Raw genomic sequence first — 10,725 nt, forward strand, 5'->3', positions numbered from 1 at the left:
GTGTGTGTGTGAGAGAGAGAGAGAGAGAGAGAGAGAGAGCGAGAGAGAGAGAGTGTGTGTGTATGTGTGTGTTTAGACATACATTTCTGTAGTCCTGCTGTAATCCTGGATTCTCCTCCATGATCCACACTAGAAAACACACACAGAGTCACATTCAGTCAGTGAACAAATTGCTGTTGCTATGCAGTTACTATACAAGGTACTCAGGGTGGTTGCTAGGGAGTTGCTATGTGGTTGCTAAGGTATGTGATGTGGTTGCTTTGCGATTGATAACGTGTTCAGGGTGGTTTCTATGGTGTTGCTATGCAGTTGCTAGGGTACTCGGGGTGATTGCTTGGGAGTTGCTATGTAGTTGCCAGGGCACTTGGGTGGTTGCTGTGCAGTTGATAACATGTTCTGGTTGGTTGCTATGTGGTTGCCAAGGTACACAACATGGTTGCTAGGGTGTTGTTGTGTAGTTGCTAGAGTACATGGGGTGGTTGCTAGTAGGGCTGTGTATCACCAGTAAAGTCATTATACGATACATATCCCGATACGGGACTGCACTGAATTTCACCTCAGCAGAATTCAGTAAAACAGCTGTTTATTAAACACTGCATACTGTAGGACCACTGCTGACTGTAGGCGGAGCAGACAGTTGATCTCTGCATTATGAAGAGCCTCCAGAACTGTATAATATCAGTAATGGTGTAGGTTTCACGTTTCAACATTGGGCACTCTTGACAGGAACAATATTACGATTGTTTGCATCTTGTTTTCAAGCCCATAAATAATACTGTCCTCGTTCTAATATATTTATATTGTAATGTCCTCATTCTAATATATTAATAAAATCATCTTTACATTGCTGGTAGGTGATCATTGCACAAATGTTCTAAACTAATGTGCTGTCTTCACTGCAGCTCACACACACACATTCAGTCACTCACACAGATCGAGCAACACAGAAGCTTCAGAAGCGATGCAGGTGTTTTGTAGTTGGATGTAAAAGTGAACATAGTCTTAATTTTCTCCTGACATCAGAGTCACCGAGGAGGCAGTGGATTTATTTAGTTTTTGATGGTAACACCACCGAATACACACACAAAAAAAAACACGGAAGAGTGTGGTGAAGAAACACGGCTCGCTGTGAACAGAGCTCTTTTTGACAAGGTAAAAAGGGTGTTGTTTTACACAACCATTGATGAATTTTAACCAAAGTATGTTTTCATGTATGTAGTATGCATGTAGTATGTAGTACTAAAGAATCATACCAACTTGTGGAAAATGGACATCCGATGTCCCCTTTAAAGTTAGGGCTGTTTTGTTCCTTCATTTACAAGTTGTTAATGTTTGCAACATAAGTTATCATTTTGAATATGTTTGTTTCTACCTTTTATGGAAGCTGTAGGGAGGAGGCTGCTATTTTGATTGTGTTTTCACTGTTTGCTCCGGTTTTGTGACCAGTTAGGGGGTGAGTTAAAGTACTGCTTTGTTGTTAATTTGTTTTGTCTGAGCAGTCTAGTTAAGATTTTACTTCTCAGACTAGTGCACTTTAAATCTTAAATATTGTTGCATCCTCTAAAAACTCCTAGACTCATATAGATATACCCAGAGACACTGAAAAGTTTAAATAATAAAACCTAAAACCTCTTCCTGCTCGACATACTTGAATTTGTCCAGTGAGCAGTTTGGATCCGCCAGTTTTTTAGAGAGCAGCTTGACTCCTGAATCTCCCGGGTGATTATAGCTTAGATCCAGCTCTCTCAAGTGTGAGGGGTTTGAAGTCAGAGCTGAAGACACATAACAACATCCCTCCTCTGTCACCATACAGCCAGACAACCTAAAAACACATACAGAAACAGTCCACATCACATTAGTTTGTTTGTTCTGTATATCACATTATGTGTTGTATCCTTTTTGTATCGAACTAATTATTCAATAAAAAGTATTGTGCACATTTATTATCATTCTGATCTTGTCAGTCGGGTCAAATATGTGATATATTCATAAAGTCTGTTCTGTCTCTGTGAATGTGCAATTAGCTTGTTTTTGTACTGAAAATCGGATTATTTTATTTTAAAGATGACCGAGCAATGCGCTGAGGAGGTAGAAGCATAGAAACATATGCTATTCACACAAGCCTCATTAATACTAATGTGCTCATACGAGGACATCCTCAGACCTCAGCATTAGATCTCAGTCATTTGACTGGTCAGGCTGGTTCAAAAGCCCAAAAGCGAACCTTACTTAGGGCCCATTTTATTTTTTCCCAAATTCCGTTTTTTCCATTTAAATTTTTCTAGACTCTGTTTTAATGGTTAAATGAATAAATATCAATAAAAAACCATGTCTTTTTTTTTTTTTTTAGTATTTTTATTGAACATTTTCCAACTTAAACAAAACACACATGAATATAAACCATAATCATAATAATAATAACAAAAAAATAATAATAATAAATGCATCAAAAAAAAAAAAAATGGGTGAGTCGGCAAAATAAGAATAAGCAGACTTATCCTAGGCCACTAAAAAGGAAAAGAAAAATTAGATACTCAAATTAAATGGATAACCACACTAAATACATATTGGTAGTACAATACAAGTTCAAAATCTTATGCACTCACTTGGGGTAAATGAATAGGAAAACTCTTCAACAGGATAGTTGACAATCAATCCCTAGATTATTGATATAAGGCTTCCAGACATTATAAAACTGACCCGGCTGACCATTAACTAAACACGTTAAATATTCCAATGGGATTAGTTCCATTAAAATCTTGTGCCATCCAGATATAGTCGGAGTCTTATCACTTATCCATCTCATTAATATATTTTTCCTGGCTGCAAATGTGAGAAGATTGTAAAGTCTTTTTTCATTTGATAAAATCAAAGCTTTATCCGGCAAACCAAGGATCAACAATAGAGGATCCATAACCAACTCCTTATCAAAAATATTACTCATTTCAGATACAATCCTGGCCCAGTATATTTGTAGCTGATTACATGACCAAAGACAGTGAGTGAGAGTACCAACTTGTGTTTTGCACTTGAGGCATAAAGGTGAAAGGGTATTGTTAAATGCATGTCTACAGTTTGGTGAAATATGCATTGTGTAGAATTTTAAATTGTATCGCCTTGGCACGGTTACATACTGAAATGGATTTGGCATATTTCCAAATATCACCCCATTCTTCCTCACTAATAGAAGTAGAAAGTTCCCTCTCCCAAGCAAGTCTAGTATTCAAAACTGCTTGTCCCTCAAATGTAGCACCAAGAACCTTATTTAACAAACTCACTGACCTCTTTGCAGGTGTTTGAAAAAGTAGTTTTTCTATAGGAGACAGACTTCTATTAGTACATAACGAGGTATACTTCAAAATATAATTTCTAATCTGTAAAAAACGAAAAAAGTCCTGTTTTAATTTATATTTCTGTCTCAGATCCTCAAAGGACATTAGGCCTTCTTCATCAAACATCCATAAGCCGGTTAATACCTTGATTTGCCCAAAATTTAAACCTCCCATCAAATCTGCTTGGAGAGAAGTCTGGGTTATTCACAATTGGTGTAAGAACAGAGGTTAGTTTAGTTCTACCTTGAAACGACAAACAGCCCTCCATGCCTTAAGTGCATTTACAGTTACAGGGTTATCACAATTATCCAATAAGGATTAAATTTTTTTGAGAAACAACAGATCCACAAGGGGAAGTTTTGGCAATGTCTGTTCAAGGTCCAACCAAGTAGAGGAGTTATCGAGAACAACCCAATCAGAAATGTATCTTAGATGAGCAGACCATTGATATAGCTTAATATTAGGTAAGTCCAGCCCTCCATTCGAACCTGGTAAATGTAGTGCAGAAAACCTCAACCTTGGTTTGCGCTTGCTCCAAATAAAGGAGCTAAGCCAGCCATTCACATCCTTTAAAACCTTTTTAGAGAACAGAATAGGGATCATTTGGATTGGGTACAGAAGCTTGGGTAGGACAGTAATTTTTATAAGAGCCACCCTACCTAGCCACGAAATAGGTAGAGTGTCCCATCGGTTTAAATCTTCTCTAATTTTACTAAGTAACTGGGTAAAATTGTCTTTGAATACATTTTTAAATACAGGGCTCACAAAAATACCCAAGTATATAAATCCTCCAGGGGACCACTTAAATGGAAATGAGGGGCTAATATTTGGAATTGTTTTCATAGAACCAACAGGCATAGCCTCTGACTTTGTTAAGTTGATTTTGTATCCTGAGAAAGTACTGAAAGTATTTATAATGTTTAGAAGAGATGGTACTGAAGAATCAGGATTTGAAATGAAAATGAGCACATCGTCTGCATAAAGGGCTAATTTATGATGTTTTTTGTCAGTCTGTAGACCTTCAATTGAAGGCTCTGCTCTGATCACTTCAGCTAGGGGTTCAATAGCGAGCGCAAAAAAGCAAGGGTGACAATAGGCACCCCTGCCTAGTCCCTCTATGTAATGAAAAACTTGCTGACCTAGAACCATTAGTAAGAACATAAGCTTTAGGTTCTTCACTCTAACCCATCTGATAAAAGTGTCACCAAAATTACATTTCTCTAAAACAAAAAATAAATATGACCACTCAATGCGGTCAAACGCTTTCTCTGCATCGAGAGAAAGTACTAACCCATCAATCTCACACTGCTTAAAGACTTGTATAACATTAAGAAGACGTCTCATATTATTGCAAGATGAGCGGCCTCTTATAAAACCTACTTGGTCATCTTTGATAACATCTGTTATTACATTCTCCAAACGAGAAGCCAGGATTTTGGCTAACAGCTTCCTATCCGTATTTAATAAAGATATGGGTCTATATGAAGAGCAGGCTTCAGGAGATTTACCTTTTTTCAGTATAAGAGAAATATTAGCTTCTCTCAGAGATTCAGGGAGCTGCCCAATGTTAAATGAATGGTTAAACATATTAAGCATGGGTTCAAGTAACAAAGTGTGCCATTCCTTATAGAATTCACAACCTTAGCATGATCTGAGATTACAATATTGTTAGTACAACATGCGACGGCTAAATGCACTGAACACTTAGGCATAAAAAAATTATCAATCCTTGTATAACATTGATGTGGTGGGGAGAAAAAACTGTATTCTTTACCAGATGGGTGTAGAGCTCTCCAAACATCTATAAATTCTAGGTCCTCACAGATGCCATTAATTTGTTTAGCTAGCTTAGATGGAGCCACTATTTTATGGGGAAATCGATCAATGAGAGGATTTAACATACAGTTAAAATCACCTGCAGCAATCATATAATCCGATCTCAGATCATGAAAGTCAGCCAAAAAAAAAAAAAAAACATGTCTAATTAATTGAAATAATGAAACTTACACAATTTAACAGCAATTTATTAAAAGTTTAACAAAAATAAAAATAGGTTTCATTTTTACCAAATTCTGTGTTTTCCATTCATTTTCTGGATTCCATTTGAATGGTTTCATTAAATTGTAATAATCAAAATCATCTCTAATTAACTGATTTTATAAAAGAAAAATATTTTATTATTATTTAATTAATTCAGAAATACTGTGTTGTGTATCTACATTTTTTTGGTAAATAAATTATTTTTGTATATATGATATGACGATAGTTGTTCTTTACATTTATGTAATCTACAGCTAGCTGTGCATTAAATAATTTTAATGCATGACATGGAGGCAACAACCCACCCAACGTGCAGTGGAGATCTAGCATTCTGCCCACTTTAAATCAGACACAGAGATGAAGTAGTGCTGTAAGACCACATTTATTTGAATGCATGAATTATAGCATTGTTTTGAAATAATTAACGAGAGAGAGAGAGAGAGATGAAAGTTGTGTGTGTGTGTGTGTGTGAATTGCACTCTGCAAACAGTGTTTTTGAAGTAACTAAACTGACAGCTTCAGTGATTTTACCCCCATAATGTAGCGATTCAGTATCGAAGCCATTATATTAGTACAATTTACAAGGTAGCGTTGACATCATTTGAATACTATCTTATCTGAGAAAAAAGGAAGTTTAATTAACTTTACAGATAATGTGTTTAATTTTAAATTTGACTGAAATTTTAATTTTATTTTAATTTTAAATTTAACTGAAATGTGTTGTTAAAGCTCTGGATAAAGCTCTTCCTCATCCCCTTCCCTGTCCACTTCATCTTCCAAATTTTCCAATAGGTCAGACTCCATCGTTCCACTGCTGCACAGAAAGCTGGGGTCTGAGTTCTTGTGAAGTTGTGGTGTGAACAAGAAAGAGCCTTAGATCACTTCAGTGCTGAAGAAGACCAAGAAAAGGACTGTGCTCTCTTTTGAGTCCACTATACTGTGAACACCATAAGGACTCTGTCAGTCCTGTGTCTTGTGTTTCTCTCCCCATGTGCCTTCCATTACCCAGTTTTTTCCATGTTAATTGATTCCAGGTTTGTCTCGTTTAGTTCCTGTACTTAAGCCTTGTGTTTCCTGAGTCCTGCGTTCAGTCTTAAATGTCTACTCCGTGTACTACGTGTGTGCTCCTTGTTCCTTGAGAAATCAAGTGTATTGTGCTTCTGGATTCCCTCTGTCTCCGTGCTCCTTCGTCTCCTCGCTCCGACACAGTAGGCACACCGTGACAGAAGACTGGACCGAAAACAGTTAGCAGCGCCCCTTCTCCTCGTTTTGGTTTCCTTTTTGAAAGTGTTTTGTTTTCCGTCCCCCGGCGATAATGGAGATCGGCACACGATTCTCTGCCCTAGCCCGGAAGGATCTCCCGTTCGTGGAGTGAGCTCAGGAAATCTGCAGGCTAGCCATGAGGACGGCATTGGATGATGCGATGCTGAATTCGCTGTTCTGGATTGGGGCTAACTACCAACGCCCTGTGGACCTCCCAGACACCACTGGACTGTGCTGGGGGAAGGTATCCTCTGGTGTCTGGAGAGTGTCCGGCCCCGATTCAGAACCAGCCAGCCGGCCGCTCCATTGTCAAGCCCGCCGGCCGCTCCTCAGTCAAGCCCTCCATGCCGCTCCATAGTCAAGCCCTCCGGCCGCTCCTCAGTCAAGCCCTCCAGGCCGCTCCATTGTCAAGTCCGCTGGCCGCTCAGCAGTCAAACCCTCCAGGCCGCTCCTCAGTAGTGTTGCTTTCGTCAACGAAAATTATGACTAAATATCGTTGTCAACGAACCTTTATCACGTGACGAAAACGAGACGAGACGCAACGTAAATGCTGGTCATGTGACGATGACTATAATTAAATGTATAATGCAATATTGTTGACGAATAAAAACGAGACTAAATGTGGTTTACAAAATAAAAACTATGCTAAAATGTCTCTTCATTTTCATTGACCAAAACGAGACGAAACGAAATGTTATAACGTTATTTCATCTCGTTTAGTCGCGTTATTATTATTATTATTTTGCAGTATTTCTCACTTCAGGGGCTGCATCAGGTTGCACTGCGCAGATGCAGGCAACGTCACTTCCTCAAGCCCCAAGTCCTTGATTTTTAAAGGAGTTTGTGAATGTGATACTGATTTAATACAATACAATTCAATAAACAAGAAGTTAATATTAAGTGACTTACATTGTCTGACTATAACACTATTGTCTGATTTTGCTCTATTTCGTCGTCGAAAATAGTTTAAAACAAAGACACAGCAGAGCCGCAGCGCATCTCCATTCAAACACAGCGGTGTTTCGAATTAACGTTTTTTTTTAAATGAATCTAGTGAGTCAGTGATTCATTATTACCCATTCATAAATACAGTCACTTCATTAATTCTTGAATGAATCAGCCGTTCGAATGAATCAATTGAATGAATGATTCAGTAATAAAAATCAGTGACTTACTGCCACCTGTTGGCAGTTTGTTTCATTTTTAAAGTATCTTTTCAGTTATTTAAATAATTGTAAGCGTAGAGCCCTGTACTATATTGACTGGGTTAAATAGAATTACATTACTAAAAAGAGACTAAAATACAATTTTCATTTTCTAAAATTAGACTAAATGTCATCAGTTTTCGTCGACTAAAACTAGACTAAAATGTCATCAGTTTTCGTCGACTAAAACTAGACGAAAATAGTCGTGGATAATTCTGACTAAAATAAGACTAAAATGCTCGGACTTTTTTAGTTGACTAAAACTTGACTAGACTAAAAAGAGTATGAACGTGACTAAAACTAATAAAAACTAAAATGACAGCTTCACACAAAGACTAGACTAAAACTAAAATTAAAACAGGCCGCCAAAAACAACACTACTCCTCAGTCAAGCTCGCCGGCCGTTCCGAAGTCAGGCCTGCCGGCGGTTCCATTGTCAAAACCGCCGGTCGATTCCCTCCCAAGCCCTCAGCTAAAAGCTGTCTCTCTCACCTCTGCTCTAAAAAGGAGAATTCGGAGGAAGAGACTGTGGGCTCCAGCCCCTGAGTCCGCTCCAGTGTCGGCTCCAGCCCCGGAGTCAAACCCAGAAAGAAACCCTGTTCCCACGTCAAGCCCAGAGAGGGCTCCTGTTCCCACATCTAGCCCAGAGAAGGCTCCTGTTCTTACGTTAAGCCCAGAGAGCACCGCTGTTCCCACGTCTGGCCCAAGGAGGGCCACAGTTCCGGAGTCAAGCCCAGGGAGGGCCTTCCCTGAGCTGCCTGCTCCGCCAATGCCCCCCTGAGCTGCCTGCTCCGCCATGGCCCCCTGAGCTGCCTGCTCCGCCATAGCTCCCTGAACTGTCTGCTCCGCCATGGCTCCCTAGTCTGTCTGCTCCGCCATGGGGCCTGGACCGGGTAGGCTCCTGTTTCCCTGTCCATCCCAGAGAGGGCTCCAGTTCCTAAGATTAGCCCAGAGAGGGCTCCCGTTCCTGAGTTTAGCCCAGAGAGGGCTCCTGTTTCAATGTCCAGCCCAGAGAGGGCTCCAGTTCCCACGTCCAGCCTAAGGAGGGCTCCAGTTCCTATGTCCAGCCCAAGGAGAGCTCCAGTTCCCATGTCCAGCCCAAGGAGGGCTCCAGTTGACGCGCCTTCCGGGAGGGGAGAGTAATGTCAGTCCTGTGTTCCTGTGTCTTATGTTTCTCTCCCCATGTGCCTTCCATTACCCAGTTTCTCCCATGTTAATTATGTTTATTGATTCCAGGTGTGTCTCGTTTAGTTCCTGTACTTAAGCCCTGTGTTTCCTGAGTCCTGCGTTCAGTCTTAAATGTCTACCTCGTGTGCTACGTGTGTGTTCCTTGAGAAATAAAGTGTATTATGTTTCTGGATTCCCTCCGTCTCCGCGCTCCTTCGTCTCCTCGCTTCGACATAGTAGGCACACCGTGACAGACTCAGGTCACTTTTGGCTGGTTCCCATTCTGGTTCACTTTAAGTGAACTGGGTTTGAATATATGTGAAAACACCCATATAATCATTTTCAGCACTTTAGGCAAACAATTAAGAGTGAATCTGTACATTTTTGTAAAATAAAAATATTAATTGCAAATAGTTCAAATATATTTACATTAAAATTACAATGCTATTATTTATGGCTTTCTTAACCCTTTGGCACGCGAGTTTAAAATATTCTAGCTGAGCCCCCAGCGTGAGTTTTTTTAGGCGACCGTTATTTTAGAATGTATTGCCTTATTGATTCCATGGCGACGCATCATGCTTGTTATGTGACACAACCAGCCACAATAGATCTGTACGACACATGGATTGTTTTATTTAGTTTTTCCTGTTTTATTCAAAATTTTCACAAACATGCTCACTATATTATAAAATATCTGATATTCCGATTCTGAAATATGTGCAAGTAAATCTATTTGGTAGTTTAAACACTTTTATGTCGACCGTGTTATTTGATCTATACCGGGTGATGGGCGCCGCCATGTAAGTTTGCGCTGAATCCGAGCTGTGGGATTTACAACACACAAATTCATCCTCTCCTCCCGAAACACGTTAAAGTAGGTCTCCGGTAAACTGGGAGAAGAGCAGAGTAAACTTTATAGTTACCTACACAATCTGTATATGATATAAATAAAAACATGTCGTCAGATTATATTTGTAAGGATCATTATTGCTGTTTTCTTAGACATCAGCGTGTATTTTACAAACTGTAAATGTATGGTTTTGCTAGTACTTATGTGTATTTAAATGTCTGAAACCTAAAATAAGCATTATATGAATCATAGAAATGTATGATTATATACATATACATATACAATATACATAATAACCTTCACAATCTGATGATCACACTAACCAATAGGGCTGGGTATCGAGTTCGATACTTTTTAGGCACCGACCGAATTGCCTCGATACCATCGAGTATCGAAAAACGTCTCGTCGTTCAGTACCAAATTTCGATACCTAAGGGGTTAATCTCATCAGCGTCAGTGAGCCAATAAGCCTGCAGCACTTGCCGGTGTGTTCGACTAGAAGCACAGCGCAGATCGATCATCCGCGAGAGCGATTCGAAAGCGCACGGAGCAGTCTGCTCTCTTTAGCTCTCCGTTTATGTTCTAAAATGAAAACTATCCTCATCGTACTGGCGTTTCCACTGCGTTTCAAGTCGGTCACAGACCGGTCATTAATTTCCAATGGAGAGTAGCGCGAGAGCTGCGTGGAGTTCCGATCATATGCAGATGTCCGTTCATACTAACGTTACACGACCGAAAGCGCGTGTTATGTGACCATTCATGCAAACTGTAGCATCATGCTACATAAGACAATAAATAAGATTTGTATTCCGCTTTTACTCAAAACTCACTTTAAACCACCATCGAGTGTTTGTAATAACTTCCGATT

At 39.6% G+C, this 10,725-nt stretch overlaps 1 long non-coding RNA gene across 1 annotated transcript in view; it reads right to left on the reverse strand.

Moving 5' to 3' along the window:
- Positions 1-32: 32 nt before the first annotated feature.
- The window catches only part of LOC107678083 (uncharacterized), a 12,104-nt gene continuing 1,411 nt past the window's right edge, over positions 33-10,725 (reverse strand). The window contains exons 2-3 of the long non-coding RNA XR_001632912.1: positions 1,649-1,822; positions 33-129 (exon numbers count right to left, since the gene is read on the reverse strand). This is a non-coding gene — a long non-coding RNA (uncharacterized LOC107678083). The remainder of the gene's footprint in view (positions 130-1,648; positions 1,823-10,725) is intronic.

Source organism: Sinocyclocheilus anshuiensis, unplaced genomic scaffold (genome assembly GCF_001515605.1).
Source record: "Sinocyclocheilus anshuiensis isolate Anshui unplaced genomic scaffold, SAMN03320099.WGS_v1.1 scaffold1600, whole genome shotgun sequence".
Taxonomy (NCBI): Eukaryota; Metazoa; Chordata; class Actinopteri; order Cypriniformes; family Cyprinidae; genus Sinocyclocheilus; species Sinocyclocheilus anshuiensis.